We start from the raw sequence: 17,547 nt of genomic DNA, 5'->3' as shown, positions 1-17,547 counted from the left end.
TCCATGGCACTTAGGATATGTACGGGATAAAAACTGTAGGATAAGACAGAGACTGGTATATATCCAACAAATAACTGAAGACGTTGCGTTGATCCATATGCAATTGTGAGATCAAGAGGTTAGCACAAAAGAGGATTTCGTGGTGAGCAGTATAAAACCTTTCAGGAATTGTTGACTCAAAATTGGTCTCAGTGCAGTAGGAACTGAAAGACGTTTCGACCGATCACGCTAAATTTTCTTTGTAGATTGACCCTATCTAATAAATCAGCTAGATTACACAACTTGTGACTTCGGAAAAGCATTTGACTCAATACCACATCAACGTTTATTATCGAATCTACGATTTGATGTAGTATCCAATACAGTTTGTACACGGATTGACGACTTGTGAGGGAGGATGCAGCATGTTATCTTCTACAGAGGCCACCGAGAGTTCTGTAAGTACCCTCACGATTGCTGTAGGAAATTGTGTTGGGACCATTGCTGTCCATTGTGTGTCAATGATCTAGCAGACAATGTACATAATCATCTAGGGCTTCGCGCAGATGATACCGCTATAGTGAATTACTGTATGAAAAAGTTGCACAAACACCCCGTCAATTCTTGCAGGGTTTCAAAGTAGTGCAAAGGTTGGAAAGTCCCTGTAAATTTCCATACACGAAAATGAGTCACGGCTGGAATCATTCAACTCACACGTACAACCCGGAGGAAGGAATGAGAGGGAGGTAACATTTTTGTAGAGATGTGAAATGGAATGATTACATAAGATCAATCATAGGTAAATTAAGTCATGGATTTAGCTTCATTGGTATGGTACTGCGAAAATGCTATGACTCTACAAAGGAAATTGCTTATAAAATCCATGAGAGAATCATCTAGAATTGCATTCGTCGGTGTTCATCTGTGTTGAGCGAATAACGAACTACGGTACTGTTGGTCACATATTTGTTTGACAAACGGGAAACTGTCACTAGTTTGCAGAGAACAGATGTAAATGCACATTTGTCATATCTCGATATGCTGCTAGTTATGTAAGGTGTTTAAAACGGAGTATCGTACATATTAACAGGAGACGGTATTTATCAAAACTAGAATACTTTTTCTATAAGTAGTGGTATGGGAACAAATGTGTATTGATTAACCATTTTACATGCGTTGAGAAAGGTCAGTATACAGATATGTATGCTGCCTTCGTCTTCAAATACTTTCTTCATTTCTTCTCTTTCGTGTCTGTACTTAGTTTCCTATGGATGCTGTTGTCACAAAAGGCACTTTCAAGTGTCTTCATCGTCGTCCATTCCGTACGCGTCGTTTTGAGATAGTGCTGACACCAGAAGGGAATTGGTTATTCCGTGTGAACAATGCAAATACTGAATTGATGTCCTATTATTTCATGCAGGAAGTAACAAACGTGGTATTTTGGTATTATTTAGCCACCTGCGTTAATCGACAGACATGTGCATTGCACGGCGAACTATACGTATATTGAAACTTCCTGGCAGATTAAAACTGTGTGCCGGAGCGAGACTCGAACTCGGGACCTCTGCTTTTCGTGGACAAGTGCTCTACCAACTGAGCTACCCAAGCACGACTCACGCCCCATCCTCACAGCTTTACTTCTGCCAGTACCTCGTCTCCTACCTTCCAAACTTAACATAAGCTCTCCTGCGAACCTTGCAGAACTAGCACTCCTGAAAGAAAGGATATTGCGGAGACATGGCTTAGCCACAGCCTGGAGGATGTTTCTAGAATGAGATTTTCACTCTGCAACGGAGTGTGCGCTGATATAAAACTTCCTGGCAGATTAAAACTGTGTGCCGGACCGAGACTCGTATATTTTCATACTGCAACTGAAACAAATGTTGAGCAGTATGTTATAAAAACTTACATATAAAGGGACGATTCGGAATAAGAACATGGGAGGTCTCGTGCACTCCACACAAGGTGTAGAGAGGGACGAATGTATCGAGGAGGAAACAATCCAGAAGCAGATTGCGAAGAACGGGAATTGTTGCTCTTGCGAGTTCAGTTCTACACGAGCTGCTACTTTGTTTAAATCACATAGAGCCCTGCTTTGTAGCAGTAAATTGTGTGCCCGGAAATCGAGAGGTTTCGAGACTGAATCCCGGCGGGAAATTTCCAGTTTGTTTGACCTATCCTGCACCTCTCTGTGATATAAAGAATCGTGAAGAACGACATGTGATTCGGACTCAAAACGTTAAATAGTAGTTTCCTTTCCCTGACTGGATACCTGGGCTGAATTAGTGACACGCAATTTGCCGAACTCACTTGCATCCGGTGATTGAGCCGCACGAAATTGTGGTTACTTACTGTATTTTGAAGCTCTCGTGTCAGAGGAACATCATAGATGGACCGCTGGACATCCTCTGTGTAGAGATTGCACTTTGCTAATGAGTGAAATGGTATACACAGAGCGATAATAAATTACAATAATAAATATATGTGGGTAGATGAAAGTTGCCGAGTGATCATGGAAGCAAGGCATAAGCATCGCTTGAGTATCATTGGGTGGTTGATGCACTAGCAGGGCCATACATTCCACCGGAAAAATTAACAGGTGCTATTTATCATAGACTGCCGAACGGAAAATTACCTGCAGCGCTGCAGAATGTTACCCTCCCAAAAGGCTAGGAATGTAATTGAAGCAAGAGAGGTCAACTCCCGATTATTTTTAGTACGATAGCAACTAACACAAACGTTGGTCGAGCAGCCCCAGTAACATGTGCTTAATCACTTAGATTTTTGTCTATACAGATGTAAAAGGTTATTCCATGGTATACAGTGGTACATATCTAACTGGAGTGTGTGTGCCGTGCTTGAAGCAAAATATGATGGCAGCGAGCTGTGTTGCCACGAGTTGGTGAGTCTTTGATAAAGAGGGCTGAGAGATGTATCGCTACGAGTGGTAATCACAATGAGCAGTTACTATAGTGTCAACATACAAATAACCATTATAAGACCAGTATCTCAACAATTATTCGTTTCAGGAGATACTTTTCTTGGATTTTTTTTTTTCAAGATTTGACTAGTACCATCTCTTGTGGGACACATTGTTCAGACAAAGTGCATATGTGAAACCATTCGCAGTTTGTATTCGCTACTCGTCTGTTCTGGGAAAAATTTTTCTATTACCGTACATGAAATACAAATGGCGTTGAGGAAGTGGAATGTCTAAATGGAAGCCGTAGCTTTTACAATCTCCCCCGAGAAAAGTATGTGTGTTATCTGAAAATATACATCAAAATTACGATTGACGTATGTCGTTCTCTGTTTGAAGCAAGTAGTGAGATTGTTCGACCTCGAACTGGAGATGTGGTTATTTGTTTATCAGACTGCAAAACATCTTACTGTGAGAACCTTTAACGCTCCAAACATTTTGATGTACCTCAGTAGGTGGATATGGGTGAAGACATGTAATGTCTTTTACTGTTTTGTAAAACTTAACGTTTGTACTAGATAGGCTGCATGAGTATGTTCTGTAGATTACCTCTACCCAAAAATGTTAGACAGCGTCCACCATCGATGTGTTAGGGTGTCTACAGACAGCTTCATATTAAGCTTCATAAACAGCATATTCTTCGATATTAGTGAACCCTGATTTTGCATACAGCGGAAATTCGTTACAATCCAGCATAGCCTTTAGTGTTTAATTTCGTTGCTCGCTCGACGGATGTACCGGTCTTTCTAAGTCACGAAGTTTAAAAGATTCCTTTTTTGATCCGGGAAAACTAGCTCAACACAAGTCTGGATATGACGGACATGCATGTGGTAGACTTTCGCCAAGAATGGCTTCAATGAGAGATTGTAAAGTTGCTAAGAAACGAGGAGCTGAAAATACGATGATTTCAGAACAGTAAGTCTGATAAGCCAACTCCTGAAAGTAAGTCTATATTCATTCACAAAAGAATCTAAAAAGTTTGTGAAGTAGGAATTACACCTACACAGTTTGGCTTCGGAAATACTGCCGGTACGCAAGAGGTTTGTTCTGCATTCGGGTCTTATTCCAGAGGTGTATTCTTGTATTGTGATGGCTATTAATCTTTCATTATCAGAAGGACTTTGATAAACTAAAGCAATTCAAGGTGACTGAGGTACTAAGAAGAAATTGGACAGATGATGAATGATTAACCTCTATTGGAATCAATATATTGCCGTGAGGTTAGAAAAAGAGAAATATGGTACTTTAGAGATATGGCGAAGAGTGATCTCGGCTGTTTTATATTGACATTGACGTCTAATCTTTATTCGGGATATTTCTTCAAAGAAGCTCTTGAAAATGTTGAAGGAGGTATCGTCTTGATGGAGATTAGCTGAGCAATATCAGCTACGCTGTAATATCGGCTTAAATAGTCTCCAGCATCTTGCATCCTCAATTAAGTAAGGTATTGGGCATTATGGCACAGAACTGAACATAAATAAAATAAATAGTAAGGGTTGTCAGTAAGATTGACATACCAAGCTGTCATCTAAATATTAATGGTGAAGTTAATGCTGAAATAAATGAAAATTAGCACTCCTGGGAACTAACATTAAAACCAATGGGATAACTCGCAAGAAATTGAAGTCCGAATTAAAGAAGCCAGAGACAAGAATCTTTCCGAACAAGAGGAAGTGACATAGCTATGAAAGTTACCAACATTTGGAATGGACAAGCACTAGAAAAGGAAAAGTAATTACGTTTCTGCTTTTTGTGAAGTGTTCAGTTTTGAGTTTCTAGGCATTTTGTAACAAGTTGTCAATATTTGCACCACTCCTAAATATTATTGAGATTTGACTGGGTTTTGTGCAACCTTTTTAAATAGTACTTCATTAGGGATAACTGCATCACATGCACAAAGTATGAGATTACTATTGATATTGCCTACCAGGCCTTTAACGTGCAATATGAACAGCAAGGATCCCATACCATTACATTTTGCTGTGGAACGCCTGATGTTACTTCCACACCTGTCGACGACTCTCCATCCAAGCTCTCACGTTGCGTCTTCACTACCAAGAAATTGTCATTTCAGTCCCATACGTCATTTGAGAGACCCCAAATAGTCATACGTTGGGATGATAAGCTTTGGTGCAGTACCGATTCATATGCTATCGCTTATACGAAGAGAAGATCGAAACGCAGTCGCACGAGAGCCAGACAGAGGAGCAGGAGAGACTTGGTGGAGGCTGCCATGACGACTGATGCAGCTTTGGCGTCTCCTCGTCCCTAATAAACACGATGCGCTGGCGAAGGTTGCGTGCTCCGCGAAGTGGTAGAGAGAAGCAAATGTCGCGTGAGGCCTGCTGTTGCAGCTGTCTGCATCGGTCAACAACACGTTTTGTTAAATTGCCGGAAATGCGTAATGCGCAGAAGGAAGAAATGACACCTTAGGCGAGGTCGCTAATACGCGTCTGTGTAGGGCACTACCGATTCGACTCCTGGTAGTGGATCAAATCGTCACTGCCAGTATTTCGCCAATGATTGGGGAAGATGTGATCAAGTACAGTTGTGATCACCGAACCTCTCTGTTGCGCCAATCATATGCAAGTGACGTTCCTGAGACATACCTGTATTGAGTCTCACATTTATTTATGTTAATGATGTAGACTGTAGCAATGAGTTAAAATTTCGCAGAAAGTAGTGGATCGAATAACGTTTATATATTAGTGGATACACGAAAAATCTGTCCATAGCTTTCCATCCCACGTTCATCTGCTTAAAAGGCATTTATATTGTATCGAAATATGGTGGTCTCAAGAAAAGCCTTTCAAAAATTTTAAAACTATTGGAATAAGTACATTTAATGGAAATTCATTTGTTAAAGAGCTAAACTTCAAGGTCTATCCATAAATTCCTCTAGAATATGTAGAACAACTTAAACTGGAAAGAACACAAGTAAAATGTTGTGGGGAAGGCGAACCAAAGACTGCGTTTTGTTGGCAAACATCAGATCTACTAAAGAGACTGCCTACCCTATCTTTGTCCGTCCTCTTTTGGAGTACTGCTGTGTGCAATGTGGGATCCTTAACAGATAGCATTAACGGAGTACACCGAGAAAGTTCAATGAAGGGCATCACGTTTTGTATTAATGGGAAATAGGAGAGACAGCGAAAAGAAAGGCGTTTCTCTTCTCACGAAATTTCAATCATCAACTGCCTCCTCCGAATCCGAAAATATTTTGTTGACGCCTACGAACATAAGGAGAAACAATCATCATAATATAATAAGGGAAATCAGAACTCGCAAGGGAAGTTATAGGTGTTCGTTTTTTTCGAGTGCTGTTGGAGGATGAAAAATTAGAGAATTATTGTGAAGTTGATTTGATGAACCCTCTGCCAGGCGCATGAGATTTGCTGGGTATGAATGTAGATGTACATGTAGACGTAGAAGAGTTGCCTTCTTAAATCCAAGAGAAGGTGGAATGTTGTAACACAATTACTATGGAGGGAACAAAAGGGTAGTATCAAAAATCTCTTTGATCTTTTCTAGGAGAAGCCTTGTACAGTATGTAGGCAAGCGCTGTGTCCATCATAGTGCGATTACCCGGAAACGCAGTCTCTGACAATGGATACACTACATCGCGATCGTCGGACTTGGGCTAGTGGTGTACTGGTTTCAACCAATTTAAGACGAGTTTTTGATAAATAATACGGACTTTCGGGTACGGAAGTACCATTGTGGCACATAATTTAAGCTTTCATAGTGCCCTGCTCCAACTGGATACGAAGATCAAACAACAATCGAGATGCATTGCAAATGAATAAATGAATTTTAGCATTCAGTAATGTACTACATTCTTTCTAAAACCACCGAATGGTTTGCTATTTATCTGTTCTACCAAGGCAAAGAAATGAATGAATGATAATTACTCACTTGCTTGTGACCTGTTATCTATGTATCAAAAGTGAGTATACATTTCATGTAGACCAATGCGTAATTGTACATGGCTTTCCTTCAAATTTTTATGTAATAACAAGAAATCAAAGGAACAATTTGTGCCTTTTTTAAACTACGGCATTACTGAACTGCATATCGCTAAAATGAGAAACAGATACTATTTCTACATCGTACTACAACCGCTTCCAGTCCTCCAGCTTTATAACTTAGATTGTATTAGTAAAGAACGTATTACTACAGTTATTTATAGTCTTTGATCGCATATGAACTTCATTCTGAATACTAGTTCTCATGTTAGCGATCTTCAGATCTGTTACAAGAGATATAAAAGAATAATACCAATTAACGACTATATCACAACAAATACAATAAACTGCAATTTAAAATTGTACAGCCCCTACGTCACAGTGCCCAAACATACCAATTGTTCCACTGCTCAATTCAAATTTATCCTGTCATAAGTTTTTCGCTAGAACATGTACAGGCCACAACTTAAAATTGCTTCATATGAGTGATATCAGCACCTTTAAATAATTGTGCATAGACAAGGTAGCTGCCCCCACTTCCTAACGCTCAATAATGTAACTTTAAAATAAGCAATCGTTTAAAAACATTTAAATTTTCATTAGAAGCTGATACGAATATTCATTTATGTTTTAAAACTGTTGTTGTTTTTGTCGACTTCATTCCGAAGCCTGGATTGATGTAGCTCTCCACTCTATTATTCGCTGTTCAAGCCTCTTCATCTCCAAATAACTACTGTAACCTACATCCTTCTGAACCTGCTTCCTGTATGCAGCTATTGGTATTACTTTTCTTCACAGTGAAACGTCCCCTTAGAAAAATTTATACAAGACTGGTCTATGTGAAACGTCCTCTTTGAACAATTATACACGAATGTGCTTAAACTGACACACAATATTTTTAGCGCAACGCAATCTGACTTTCAAAAATCCCTACGAAAGAATGGCCCTGACTAACATTAACCTATACGTTTCACAAATCACTTACCTCACAAAAATCTTCGTTACTCAAGCTACTGCAATACAGCGAGCGCCACTACTGCCAGCTAAATAAAAGATTCAAACTATTGAAGGCACTAACTACTGATAGGCATAGTTAGCAAATGAAAGATTTTAATAGAGAACAAGCAATGTATTTACCTCACTAGTCATAATATATATAGCAGTTCATGACACCAATTCTTACAAATTTCAAAACTCCGCCATCTCTCTCCCCACGTCCACCACTGCTGGCGGCTCACCTCCAACTGCCCAACGCTACGCGCTATTAGCATCCAGCTGCCGCTGCCCAACACTACAATGGCAGACAACAATGCAAACTAAACACAGACTGCGCACAGCACAGCCAGTGATTTTTCATACAGAGCGCTAGGTAGCGGCGGCGTTACCAATTATAAAAAAACCTAAACATCCTACTTACAACAGACACGATATTTCAAAATCATCTATTCTCCTGTTGTTCAGGTGTTTACCGCCCACATTTCACTTTCACACAAACTGGCAGGTCGGGTTGTGTTTGGAGATGGATGTTTACCACCCACATTTCACTTTCACACAAACTGGTGGGCCGGGTTGTGTTTGGAGATGGATGGCCAATGGCATGATCAGTTCCTGGAGTGACCCAGTAAAAGACATTTCTTTGTGGAGTCACGTCAGGGACCTCAATTAGCTGCCATGTGGGACTGTACGAGATGTAATCACGGTTGGCGTGGTTGAGGTTGCTGTATGGACAACAAGCTGTTGGAGCTGTTGCTGTCTTTCCCAGTCCGACACATAGCAACTCAGTAGAGGCAGGGAACAGCAGATCATAAGAATCAAAACCTGAGTGCTTCTGACAATTAATGGTAGCGTCATGTAGACCTTGTGACTGGTGCGGTACAAAGTGTTATATGAGAACGTGCACTAAGTGTAGCCACTACCTGAGTGGAAGTCTGGCAATGCTGAGTATAGGGTTGTTTGTATTAGAGGCATGCAGGTTTTAGAGCAGTGTGTGTTGTGTTAAATAATGGGCCTCATTGTTTCAGTACACCCAGCGGCATGATTAACCAAATTAAGTAAATGTTAGTTGCTTTTTGCGATTGTGAATCATTTGTTTATTCAATGGTTATAAGAACTGATTGTGTATTGAATTTTTGTGACTGAACTAGTGGTTGAATCATCTGTATAAAGATTCAATTTTGTATTGCTTTATGTGAATGAATTGTCATATTGTAGTGGTATAATTGTTTAAATAGTGTAAAGCATGGGTAGCTTGATAGAGTTGTTGGTAGCTGCCGTCTTAGTTCTTGGGTGTCGATAATAATGGTGGCTCAAGATGTACGTAGAAGTTATGTTTTTGATCCTCCACAGAGCTCAGTTTGTTGTGTTTCTGTATTAAGCTTTCATATTTTCAGTTTGTTAAAATAGACCTATAATGAAGTCCCTATTTGAGTTTCTTCAGGTGCTTCTAACAAAAAAATATAAGGAAAGGGCCAGTTTGAGGAATAAAATTAAATGTTTCATTACGTATAACTGTACTACCTGCTCTCGTATCAAGAAGAGGAAGATTCTGTCATCTGTTCTCTTGAGCAACGCAATAGAAAAAGTGAACCAACATACTATCCAACCGAACGGGCACAGAGCATTAAAAATTGTACTTCCAATAACAGTGGAGTGTGAGTTTTGGGACAGTGAACCATCAGCTCATTGGCTCATTTTGATGGCTGGAATTCTTAACATGAAAAAGTATTGCAACCACCTAACTGATTATCTTCCACAGATGCTAGAAGACGTTTCTCCGTAGACTAGCAGGAACAATTGGTACCAACAAGAAGGCTCTCCAGCGCACACCACACGAAGTACTACAGTACGTCTTCACGAACTGTTTCAGCAGCAGGCCAGTGCAGTGCTAAGCACACTGGACTCGCATTCAGGAGGTCGATGGTTGAAACCAGCATTCGAGCCTTCTGACTTACGTTTTCCATAGCTCACAGCCACTTTCCTAATCTTTCTCTATTCCGACCTCTTGCTCTATCTCTAATGACTTCGTTATCGACGTTAAATACTAAACTCCTGTATCGTCTCCTCACGATTTTGTTTCCACATCACTGTATTGTACGCAGAGGACCTGTACCTTCGCCAACCTGTTCCCAGGATTTGACACCTGCTAACCTTTCTTTCTGTGGGAGAAGCTGAAACGCCCTATCTACAAAGACATGTCAACTACACCTGATGACATGCAACAATGTATTACTACTGCCTGATCAGACATCTCCACTGAAATGCTAGCACATGTGCTGCTGCTGTTCCATACCACAGTGCAGTCGTGTATTGCCACTGCCGGAGGTCATTTTGAAAACCACCTGTGATTGTCAATTGTCTCGTTACAGGCCAGAATCCACATAACTAATGTATGCACGTGTGTTGTTCTTTAGTGTGTCCTATCAGGGGTATTGTACTAGTGTCGGTGTGGGAACTTTTCAAAACACAATATCTCTTAAATGATTCACACTAGAGTCCTCCATCAAAAACAGCTGACATTCTAATTTACCCTACTTTTAGTATGCTAATGTCAATAGGCATTGTCTCGTTTAAAAATGTATATTTGTACAAAAATAAATTCTCTATGTATTATTACAATGTATTGATTGGCTAACAATACGAGGCCCTGCTTACCAATCCATTCTGTGCAAACCGCACATCAATAGCACTTTCCATTTCCTTAATAGTAAGAGTGCAAGTTTTAGATGATTCATCCCATGTATACATAAAAGCCAGAACTTTATGATGACTGTGCACCACAACATTGGATGCTACCTTGTGGCATTCTGGCATGTGACACGGGAAGAAACGTAAGTAAGCAGAACAGACACAGACGAGGGATCACACTAGCGAAGACACTGCTGTAATTAGGGAAATGAATTGAGGTAACTATGACAAAGGGCAGATTATTATCATGCCGCATGTGAACGAGTATCTTGGAAACAGGGAAACGGATCGAATGTTCACATGCTACTGTTGTGAGCATCTATAGAAAGACGTAGGGGGACAGTGAAACTACTTCTAGGTGCTAAATGGGTGGACAGCCACGACTCTTCACAGAAAGTGACGCTCGGAGGCTTGTCTGCTCTGTAAAGTAGGATAGATGGTGATCTGTGGCATCTCTGCCGAAAGTGTACAGTGTTGGTCAGTAGTTATTCCATGTGGATTCTAGTGCACACGACGAAAGCCAACGGAATTATCACCTTTCTCGTCCCCCCACTTTTTCCTTAACATAAAAACCACAATCATTTTGACCAAGAAACCTCTCAGTAGTTATTCCATGGGGGTTCTAATGCACACGACAACAGCTAACGTAATCATCACCTCAGTTCCCGTCCCCCCAAAATTTTTCCCTAACATAAAAACCACAATTATTCAAACCAAGAAACCTCCGAGACCCAATGTACGAGGTTTGACTGAAAAGTAATGCCTCTACCTTCGTAACTCTTCAATAGTTGGCAGCATTGGCATGCAGCAGGTACTGGCTTATTCCGTAGCCTCTTCTCTACCGCTCCAGTTGGCGGGAAGCCTTAGTATTGAACGGTTCTGTTGTTACGGTGTAAAGTCTGGGACTCTGCGCATATAGTCGGTCAATGCGATTTAAGCAACATGCAGTCATTGACTTCTTGACAGCAGAAGGTGTCACCCCAAAGGAGATTCATCAGAGAACGAAAGCAGTTTATGGTGATCATGTTGATGTGAGTACTGTGCGTCGTTGGGCGAGTAAATTTAAACATGTTGAGGCAGGCGTGAGAAACAAAGAGTTGGAAGACCTGCTACAGCAACCACCGAGTTTCACAAGCAAAATGTTGGCAGATTGATTCAGGACGATCGTCGTATCACTCAGAGAGAAATTTGAAGCACAATCGGCATTTCACAAAAGCGTGTGGGCCACATTATTGTTTTGCTTGGTTCTTGGAAGATCTGTGCACGATGGGTGCCCTGGATCTGACTCCTGAAATGAAAGCGCACAGACTTGAAATTTGCCAGGAACTCATCTCGCATAACGAGAATGAAGGTGACGCCTTTCTCCATTCAGTTGTGACAGGAGATGAAACGTGGGTACACCATTACGACCTGGAGACGAAACGTCAGTCTATGGAATATCGACATGAAGACACACCCCAGAAAAAGAAATTGAAGACGCAGCCCTCAGCTGGAAAAATCATGGCCACAGTGTTCTGGGATGCAGATGGTGTTATCCATGTTGATTTCCTTGATCGTGGAACAACAATAAATTCAGAGTGTTACATCACAACGCTGCGAACTCTGAAATGATGGCTAACAAATGCCCAAAAGAAAAAGGGAAATGTTTTCCTGCAGCATGACAATGACAAACCACACACTTCAAGTGCCACCACAAGAGAATTTCAGAGACTGAATCTCACCACTGTATGGCATTCTCCATACAGTCCAGATTTAGCACTGTCTGACTTCCATCTGTGCCCGATAATGAAAGGCGATTTGCGGGGACATCATTGTGCTTCTGATGAAGACGTTGATAGAACTGTGAGACAGTGATTGCGGAAATAAAGTGCCGACTTCTTCCGTGACAGCTTCAGAGGACTTGTTCATGGTTGGCGCAAATGTACCCAATTGGCTGGTGAATATTGGTAATTAAAGATCACATTCTAAGGATTATTTCTGCATTTGGTTTATTAAAATATTCCCACCAAACCCAATTAATAAAGGTAGAGGCATTACTTTTCATTCAACCCTCGTAATAATAACAACGTGAATAAAATTAATAGATAATAAATGTTAACAAATAAAAATTAAAAAATTATAAGTAAAGAAGTAAAAAATTAAGTAAATAAAAAATTCCAGTCTACTTTCCCAAATTGATAATATGCTTAAAATAACTATTCATTTCTTTTATATATATATATAAATTTTAAACCATTAAGGTTCTCTGGTTTATCTTGTTAATCCTCAATGCTTTCATTATAATGATTGGCAAGAATAATTTTGTATTTATCATTACAATCAACACAATTTTCTGACCAAATTTAATTGATGAAATATCAGCCTCTGAATAATTCATATTTTTAATTCTATTAATTTAGTAAACCTTTCTGTGGAGTCATTATTGAAACCATTAACCTCATTTAATCTCACATCAGTATTCTTGTTCAAGGCTATTTTTTATTTATAAGCAGAAAAATTATTTATATTAAAAAAAATTTTTTACCTGGTTTTAAACTTCAATATACATGTTTAGTCTTGGATCATCAACCAACACTGAAATATCGAAGTTTAAGGAGATGTAACAATTTTTATTTTTAAAAACTCTCTTCAACCAAAATACAGAGGAAATTTTTGAATAAGAGTCTCAAAATGCCCAAAAACTTCATGCCAGGAGAAACCCAGTGGATCTTTTGTTGGTGGTCTCTTTATTTCATCTTTCCCCCCTTGGGTTTTTTGTCGCTTTTCTGTTCTGTGACTTTGACTGCCATCTCCGTCCACACATCTTCTTGTTGTATACATCTTGGTATCTACATCTTGGTGTAGATGGGAGAGCTTCTGATGGCTGGTATCCTTGATGGGCTGCAGTGGTGGGCACATAGCAAACACAATACAATAGGCTGGCTAGTGCAACTGCTATAGCATTCCGCTTTCCCCACAGCACAAGGAAATAACATTCCAGATCGCATATATTTCTACATATGGTGCATTCTGTTTGGGGTTTCCAACTCCATCAGTGAATGCTCAGGGTATGTACAGAATTTTTTATTGCTCGTTGAGAGACCAAACGGAAACAAAAAAATAAATAAAATTGTTTAGGAAACATTATTCTAGAATTTTGCTCTTAGGATAACACTTAATGTGGCAAACCATTGAGTAGCTAAACGAAGTGAATAGTACTTTTTTGAATGATAAAATTTATTTAATCCTTTGTAATACATTTTCGTTTACAGTTTTGAAAAACGAAAAGGTAGCTCTTGATATAGAAACAGGAAAAATATTTTAAATGTCTAATTCGCAAAAAAAGAAATGTTTATAACAAAGTAGAGCTTCCTATTTCTGGAATCTGCCAGCAGGCCGGTCAGCCAGTGTGGAAGGAAATGGACCCCCCCCAGCGGTCTTGCAGCGCCTGGTCCCCAGCAGCTCCGTCGCCCACCACCGGCTGCACCGGCCCCTGGTTGCTGGCGGCATCTCCGCTAGGGACCGCTGGTACGCCTGCAGGTTCCTGCGCCATCGTGGCCACGACCTGGAGACCAAGTGACAAGCTGCTTTTGAAACAGACGCGACCATCAACTCATTTTTCAGTGACAATGTTTGAAGAAAAATGCTTTATCGACCTAGAAAAGGTGTTCGAAAATGCGCAAAGGTGCAAGACGTTCGACATTGTCAGAACGATAGATATAAGTCAGGAAAAAAAAAACAATAATTTGTACAACAATCAAAGAGTAAAAATAATAATTCAAGGTCAAGAACGAAGTATCGGGTTTTAAAGGTAATAAGACAGAGATCTAGACTTTTACCCTTACTGTTCAATCTATAAACGGAAAAACTAAAGGAATGTTCAAGAATAGGATTAAAATTCAAGGTCAAAGCGTATCAGTGATGAGATTCAGTAATGATGTTTGTAATATTAGTAAAAGTGAGGAAGAATTACACGGTGTGTTGAACAGATGTCGAACGGAAGATTACCCGCAACACTGGAGAATGTCACTCTCACAGGAAGACGTGAGAGAGGTCACCTCCCAATTGTCAGTAATACGACAGCAACTAACACAAACGTTGAACGGAGATAGATTGGTCGAGCAGCCCCTGTAACATGTGCTTAATCACTTAGATTTGTGTCTATGCAGATACAAAGGGTTATTCCATGGTATACAGTGGTACATACCTAACTGGAGTGCGTGTGCCGTGCTTGAAGCAAAATATGATGGCAGCGAGCTGTGTTGACACGACTTGGTGAGTCTTTGAGAAAGAGGGATGAAGGATGTATCGCAACGAGTGGTAATCACAGTGTGCAGCTGGTATAGTGTCAACATAAATATGACCATGATAAGACCCGTATCTCAATAATTATTGACTTCCGGAGACATGTTTCTAAAAGTTCTTTTTCAGGGTTTGACTAATGCCATCTCCTGCGGGACACATTCGTCAGGCAACCTGTATATATCAAACCATTCGCTTCTCGTCTGTTATTGGAAAATTTTTTCTATTACCGTACATGAAATACAAATGGCGTTGTGGAAGTCTAATGTGTAGACGGAAGCCGTATGTATTACAATCCCCCCTGAGGCAAGTATGTGTATTATTTGAAAATATCTGAAAATATATATCAAAATTACAAACGACAGGTGCCGTTCTCGGCTTCAAACAAACAGTAATGCTACTGACCTTAAACTGGAGGAGCAGCTTATTTGTTTAACACACGTAAAATATATCTTACAGCGAGAACCTTTCATGCTCCAAACATTCCGATATATCTCAGTAGGTGGACAGAGGTGAAGACATGTAATGCCTTCTATTGTTTTGTAAAACCTACGTTTGATGCTGGATAGACAGCGGGAGTATGATCTGTAGATCATCTCTATCCAGAAATGTTAGAAAGCGTCCACCATCGGCGTGTTAGGATGTCTACAGACAGCTTCATATTAAGCTTCATAAACAGCATATTGTTCGATGTTAGTGAACCCTGATTTTGCTGGAAATTCGTTACGACTCAGCATAGCATGTAGTGTTTAATTTCTAAATCATAGAGCTGCAAAGATTACTTTTCGGATCAGTGCAAATTAGCAGTACATAAATCTAGATATGACGGACTCGCATGTACTTGACATTCGCGAATAATGGCTTCAATTAGAGTTCGTAAAGTTGCTAAGAAACGAGGCGCTAAAATACAATGATTTCAAAACAATAAGTCTGATAAGGCAACTCCTGAAAATAATTTTAAAAATTATTCACAAAAGAATCTAAAAAGTTTGTGAAGAAGGAATTGCACCTACACATCTTGGCTTCAGGTACGCAAGAGGTTTGTTCTGCATTCAGATCTTATTCCAGAGGTGTAGACATGTATTGTGACGGCTATTTCTGTTTCATTATCAGAAGGCCTTTGACATTGTACAGCATTACGAGGTCACTGAGGTACTAAGAAGCGGTGGGATAGATAATAAATAATTAACCTTTATTGGGATCAATATACTGCTGTGAGGTTAGAAGAAGAGAAATCTGGCAGTTTAGAGATATGCCGAGGAGTAATCTCGGCTGTATTATGTTGGCATTGACGTCTAATTTTTATTCGGAATATTTCTTCAAAGAAGCCCTTGGAAATGTGGAAGGAGGTATCGTCTTGATGGAGATTAGCTGAGCAATATCAGCTACGCTGTAATATCGGCTTAAATAGTCTCCAGCAAGGATCCCATCCCAAAATATTTCGCTGTGGAACGCCTTACGTTATTTTCACAACTGTCGACGACTCTACATCCAGGCTCTCACGTTGCGTCTTCACTACCAAGAAATCCTCAATTCAGTCCCAGATGTCATTTGAGACACCCAAAATGGCCATACTTTCGTTGATAAGCGTTGGTGCAGTACCGGGTCATATGCTATCTCCTATTTGTAGAGAAGATCGGAGCGCAGTCTCACTTACCACGAATGCCAGACAGAGGAGCAGGAGAGACTTGGTGGAGGCTGCCATGACGACTGATGCAGCTCTGGCGTCTCCTCGTCCGTTATATACACGATGCGCCGGCGACGGCTGCGTGATCTGCACTGCGAAAGCGAGCTGCAAATGTTGCGTGAGGCCTGCTGTTGCAGCTGTCTGCATCGACCGACAACACATTTTGTTAAGATGCCGGAAATGTGTATTGCGCAGGAGGGAGAAATGACACCTTAGCCGAGGTCGCTAACATGCCCTGTACACTGGCGCTAGAGCTGGTAAGCCGATTCGGCTCCAAGTGGTGGATAAAATTTTCACTGCCAATATTTGGCGGACATGCGGGGAGGAGGTGGTGAACTAAAGTTTTGATCACCAAATCTCTCTGTTTGCTTATCATGTACAGGTGATGTTCCTGAGATTTATTTAGTCTCGCCTTTATCTATGGTAAAAATATAGACTAAAGTATTGAATTAAAATTGATACTAGCGCTAGGTTTCGAACTTGTGTATCCTGACTTCACTACTATGTCTCGCATTTCAAATTCCTGTTCGTGCCCCAGGCCATTGCCATTCATGTTCTAAACGCAGTATTGCAAATAGCACCTTAGCGATGAGCGAGGCGTAGGTGATATATTAATCACATACAGCCGATGTTCCTGAGATAGGGCATCTAGCTAGAAGGAGGCCCGGGCTCGAATGCTGCTGCTGGTACAAATTTTAGTTCATTGCTTTAGCCTATATCGTTATCGTAAATGAAGATGAGACTCACTAAGTCTCAGAAACATCAGCTGTATATGATTAATATATCACCTATGTCTGAGGTGCAAGTAGGACTAGATCATTTCGCTCATTACTAAAGTAAGATTCCAAAATGGGGTGCCTCTGCAATACTGATTCGAGGGCTAAAGGAAACTAACAAAGAGCTAAGGCGTGAATTGCAGTTGGTATTGGAGCGAGAGCTTTCGTACCAGGAGTGCCACCGTGGCGCACGTG

The 17,547-nt window shown here is 40.4% G+C and overlaps 1 long non-coding RNA gene across 1 annotated transcript; it reads right to left on the bottom strand.

Annotated features, from left to right (window-relative positions):
* Nucleotides 1-13,803: 13,803 nt before the first annotated feature.
* Nucleotides 13,804-16,683, bottom strand: LOC126284829 (uncharacterized). The gene is made up of 2 exons (XR_007551559.1): nucleotides 16,547-16,683; nucleotides 13,804-14,152 (listed from the first exon to the last, which is right to left on the bottom strand). It is a non-coding gene; the product is annotated as an uncharacterized LOC126284829 (long non-coding RNA).
* Between the last annotated feature and the right edge of the window lie 864 nt (nucleotides 16,684-17,547).

This window comes from Schistocerca gregaria, chromosome 8 (assembly GCF_023897955.1).
Source record: "Schistocerca gregaria isolate iqSchGreg1 chromosome 8, iqSchGreg1.2, whole genome shotgun sequence".
NCBI lineage: Eukaryota > Metazoa > Arthropoda > Insecta > Orthoptera > Acrididae > Schistocerca > Schistocerca gregaria.
Note: the sequence above shows the minus strand (reverse complement) of the source record. Positions and strands in the feature narration are given on the sequence as shown.